The sequence below is a fragment of the Nomia melanderi genome, chromosome 8 (genome assembly GCF_051020985.1).
Source record: "Nomia melanderi isolate GNS246 chromosome 8, iyNomMela1, whole genome shotgun sequence".
Classification (NCBI taxonomy): Eukaryota; Metazoa; Arthropoda; class Insecta; order Hymenoptera; family Halictidae; genus Nomia; species Nomia melanderi.
In genome coordinates, this window is record NC_135006.1 from 8,801,148 (window position 1) to 8,806,982 (window position 5,835).

The 5,835-nt window shown below is 35.1% G+C and overlaps 1 long non-coding RNA gene across 1 annotated transcript; it reads left to right on the forward strand.

The window, feature by feature from the left end:
* The first annotated feature begins 544 nt into the window (after positions 1 to 544).
* LOC116433716 (uncharacterized) lies at positions 545 to 3,045 on the forward strand. Its single transcript, XR_004236340.2, has 3 exons — positions 545 to 952; positions 2,218 to 2,564; positions 2,706 to 3,045. It is a non-coding gene; the product is annotated as an uncharacterized LOC116433716 (long non-coding RNA).
* Positions 3,046 to 5,835: the final 2,790 nt, after the last annotated feature.

Sequence of the window (5,835 nt, forward strand, 5' to 3'; positions counted from 1 at the left end):
CCTTAATTCACGAAAATGAAATTGATTTTTAACCTCCCTTAAAAAATTATATATGAATACCAAATAACATTTAAAAAAACATTTCGATAACATTCAAAACTAGTTCCTAACAATACACTACATTTTTTCTCTAAATTCCACGCAGCTGCACTTCATACAGCCTCGCATGACACCTGCCGATTCATCGACCGCAGGACAACAAAGCAAATATTATTCTTCCAATTCGAGGAAGGAAAAAAAAGATACCCGATACCCTGCACCGCGAGCTGCATTGTAATTAAGCAACTTCGTAATTACAGAGCGCGCTCAGATAATGAACATAGGAAGGTGTGTTTGTTTAGACGAGTGGCCTGTTCATAGGAAATTGCCTTATTCGCGGACCGTGTGATCGAAAAGTTCCGCGCGGAACTGAACACCGGAACGCGCGTGTTTCCTTTTTTCCTCTATTCCGTTCCATTGTTCTGCAATTATGGTCGACCGCATCCAATTAAAGAAGCATTCGCGGTTGGTACTAATATATAAGGTGCAAACGTCCCGCGTTCTCGAGTGGGCGACGGTGGGTTGCCTCGTTGCGGCATACCTTGCAAGAAAGTTCTAACAATATCGCGGCCCGGCCAGAACTTCGACGCTGCGAAGGGAAAAGGCCGAGTTTACCGCGGAGTTTCGTGCCTCCCGAACTTCCCCGGGATCGGAATACTCCGGAGCCCGTTCGAAGTTCGAGAATTTTCGTAGAATACTCGACGCCAGACGGATTACAATAAATTCTCAGCTCGATGCTGATAGATGTATAGCTGTTCCACACTGTGATTTCGCAAATACATCAAGATTTCGTGGGTATTTCCACTCCGCTCGTAGCTCTGCTAAAATTAATTTAATTGGATACAATAGAAGATAGAGCACTCGACGCAATGCGCATCGAAGTATTCATCGTGCAAGCGGAAAAAATCACGGTGTATGAGATTGTTATCTTGAATAATTATAATTATTTATATAATTTATAGAATAATTATTACGATCGAATCACGTCCGTGCGTCTCGCGATTAATCCGTTGCCCCCTGATTTAATTTCGCAGTTATACTTGTTAGAACTGTTTGTCGTGAATACTAATAAACAGAATAAATAATAAATATCACTAATAAACAGAAAATTCCATGCTCTGCTTACGTCTAGAAGTACTCTAAACCATACAAATTGTTGACAACAAATATAATATTTCATTTAACCCAGAAGGACTGAATGACATTCATATTTGTAAAACAATATTGGACATCTTTGCCACGATTCTGACACGACATTCTAAGGCAAGGAGTTAATTCGATCGAGAATATTAGAGACATTTACTCTTGAGGGTGTAACTAATTGCTGCGTTCAGTCTGGTGTAAATATTAAATTGAAATATAAATATAGATTTCCCAAGCTTTAACTAAGAATTTGATATCGAAGAATTCAGATTTAGTTGTGGAAGATGAAAAATGTATTGCTAGTTTCGATATCCCCACTTTTTGAACGCAAATTATATTTCCGTCGCGAAATAGATGCAATGATATAAATTGAACTGAAATATAATTCACGATGATCTATTGTTCTTTTTTCCCTTTTTTTAAGTATTTGTGTCACTGAGTTATGTATAATGTTTCATCGAAAAAGTTCTGTATAAACCATGAATGATTACAGTCGGATATGCGTCGTTTATTCAAATTTTTACCAAGCCAATGGGTTTTAGAGCGATACGACATTTATATTCGATACCTACCAATTGATTCATTATTTTTGTCAACGAGATGGCGTCACATTGCGTTTTTTTCCTGTAGACTGACTCATAGGATTTGTATAGCGTAAAGAACATGAAGAAATTCCTTTATAAAGATTAATATTGTGCTACACGTATGACATGCATCATATAAATGAAAATAATATTATAATCAAAATTAATTAGTTAATTTATGTACTTTTGTTAACTTTAGCTCCTAATATATTTATGATCCTAATATGTGTGCATATAATTTTTGCATACAATTTTAGCAATGAAACAATAAATCCTTATTTAGAGGTACTTATACTGTCTATAAGAGATAAAGCAGTTATACGATTAAGAATTAATAAATAAAGGAAAAGTGGGCACTACCTTATTTTATGCATTACATACTTTGTTATACATGCATTAACATCTAGCAACCTAAATGCTAATGAAATTTTCATTTTACTATGATTTTCAGAAAAATTCTAGAAGTTAACTACATAAAATGTAATGAAACATTACGTAAAAAAACGAGATACCTTTGTAAAGAGAATTTCGTTTCTTTCGGTTGTGCAATGATTCTGCACTCTTTAAAATCTAGGATAAATTTCACTAGCACCAAATTGAATCGAGAATCAAAGGAAGAAATGAAATTAATACAACCGTTTCACCCACAAAAATGACCCGCCGTTAATTAGAAGCAAAGGAATGCAAATGTAATTGGAGTACCGAAATGTTCCAATTAAGGCTTTTAAACATCTCGATGGAACTATATCAATCGATAGCATAAAATGCTTCGATTCGATGATTATTACAGGGACACCGGTATGTATATCGGCGAATTATTCTATGTGTAATACGTGTCCTACGTTATTGATCGTGTCGAGCACACTCGACAATTAACATACACTCACCCCTGTTTTATGACGATTCCTTGTTGGCAATGATCGATCACCACTCACAAAGGAACCATTGTTGCCGCGCGACGAACCAATCAATGCTGTTATTTAACTTACATCAGCATTTGAGAGTTTCAATTAGCCGACCGATCTATTCAATGACGTTTGATTTCCACTCATTTGATGTTCAGCACGTGATCGATTCCTGTGGTTGCATGCGACTCTGGAATAACACATTTGTCGCCGAGGCAAGCGTATATAATAACAAATCAGAAAGCGCATCATGTAAAACTTGACTCGACATTTTAGAACATTCCATAATAGTGATTATTTTGTGACAATAACTAGTAAACCGCAGATTTTTATGCGTGCATAGGAAATGTCAAAGTGCACAGTTACAATAAATGCATTCGACCGTAGTGCTTTCTATAATATTTCTTAAAAACAACCATTTTCTGTCATAATTCCATTTTCCCAATCAGATTCTTCATTTAATAATGTACTCCTTAACATTACTTATTCTAATAATATTTTGGTAATAATAAGCACTAAATATTGTTCGAAAGACATTACAGAATTAGAAAAGAATTAAAAAAACCTCAAAGTAACGAAAAGATTAAAAAATCACTCACGCTCCGAAATATTCGAATGATACCCCGTTCCCACGTGATGTCCCCGCAAACGCCTCCCCGTGATCCGTGTATTTTTTTGCTCCCATCAGAGAAATTTTAATAGGAACTTTTTGGATCGCCGCCACTTAATCTCGTGCAACTGCGCGTCTTTCCTAAGACCATTCATCACCTCTAACGGGGGGGGAGGATGGGGGGATGATGTACACCATTATTAAATACGGAAGGTTCCAGTGATGGAGTTTTTTTTTCGACGGTCCACTAACGTCGTTCCACCGGATTGCTTGACGTCATTAGCCGTTTTTCGCCGTTCGCCTCCGGAAACTCATTTCGCCTCTTGCCCTCGGATCGTTGATTTTCGCGTTCACGGACGGCCGGGCTATCTCTTTCGATGGAAATCCATGATGCATCGCGCGTCGCTCACCAAAAATGGGTGAGTACAAAACGAACGGCCCCCGAACGATCGATTCGCCGATTTCGTTATAGCCGGACGATTTCTCGTTGTAGCCACACCGCCACGGTGAAATTCCCGACTGACTGTGAAATCGTATACCTAGTATGTATACTGTATAAAAGCGCGGAGACGGCGAAACTGCGGACAAATTCTGCGCGCAGGAAGTATTTTATTTTGCGGTACGCTTTAAGGTGGTGGTTCGATTCGGAAGTGCGATTGATAGATAAATATATTAGGTTGTCACAAAAGTTACTTTTTTTTTATTAACGCTAGAATAACTGCACCCGTTAGAATGACGGGTTCCTTGTCTTTCCTTCTAATGCTATATAACATTATATTGGTTTGTAAAATTTATACGATTATGTATATTAATTTTGATGAATAAATCTAAACCTATATTTCTACATTTGTTTAAGTAAATATTTATCTATAAATTTAAACTGAACCCCCTAAAATGCTATTTACTTTTGTAAATTTAGTAATTTATTCGATATTAGTATTCATTTCATTTTTCATCACATTCTATAATTTTTTTGGAATTTGTACATTGGCATCTTTTTAAAATTTCTACTAGAATAAATACTACGAGCGGAGTGTGAGAAAAACAACCTAATATCTTATAACGTGATTTTAAATTTTACTGGAAACGAAATATAAGTTTTTTGATAAGCTTTCCGGGTAACTTTTATTAGTATAATAATATATTTCCTGAAGCTATGATGAAATGGAAATGACAATATCTCGAGATGATCTGTTTTACTGGGTCAAAACGTTTTGTGTTTAATAGTGGCAATAACAACTTGCATATCTTCTTTCAGAACTATTCTAACAAGTTAAAAATTTAATATTTCGTATAATAATACAAATTTCCAGCAGAAATATTTAATTAAGTAAAAAATTTACTTGAATCCACCCCTAAAAATCCAATAACTAAAGTTGATGTATTTGTAATTCTTTAAACAAAGTTTATTGCACTTTTCAAATAATTATTCTTATTTTTCCAACTTCTTACACTCTGGAACATTCACTAACTTCTTTTCAGTCAAATAATGTACAAAAGGTAAAAGAAAATACTACGATCTAATATTTTCTCTCTATTTCCTCTCTATTTTACCACATTCCTAGTCCCTTCTGCATTACATAAGTTACAATTTCATTTACTTCATACTTATTTCTATTTACCCTTATATCACATTTAATTCTCCTTCTGTCAGAAGGAAACACATAAAAATACATATAAAATTTCCATTTAGTCAAGTGTGTCAACTGTTACCAACGAAATATCCAAGCGTCAAATATTCTATAAACTAATCTGCATATACGTCTCGTTCAGTTATCGAGAATAGTAAACCTATCATGGTTATTTCCATACCTATTGTAATTTTAAAAATTCATCTATAAAAGGAATGCGATGGTCGTCGAGGAAAAGAACTTGTTATCTCAAGGGTCAGATTGAATCATTCAGGTTCGTTGAGCTATCCGCTGCTTGTCAAACCACTAGTGTGAGCGTGCACGTTCAAGCCCGCACACGTGCATCTACACGAGAGACTGGTAAACCTCATTGTGGGATGGTACCGGTTAATATACTCGTGGACGCAGGACACTGAAGGGTGGATGTTAATAAACTAGGCGGATATCACTGACGTTGTTCCCGTCGTATCACCCATCTTCAGAGTTTCTCAATTAGCTGTTCTGCATCAGAAGAACCTCCCTACTTTTTTGCTAATGGATCACATTTAGGAGGGGAAAAAATCTCGTACCCGTTCACTCTTACCTCTACTTCATTAATCTAAAAAAAATTCTAATTAATTCTCGTGTGTTCGCTAAAGTAATGGAATATCGAGAAAATCGATAAAATAATTACAGAAGCTCTCAATTTAATATATTTATCTCATAATAATAAATTTCTTTTTTGATAATGTATAATCCTTTTAAAATGAAATGAAGCATAATTATAACGTAGAGTGGGAACTTATTATCGTCCGACGTATATTTTAATTGATAATATCTTGCAAAAGAATGCTACAATAATTTTTTGTCCTTGATTGTCGCCTTATATTTTCATGAAGAATTACTATTATTTATTATATATTTTTACAATTATAATACATATT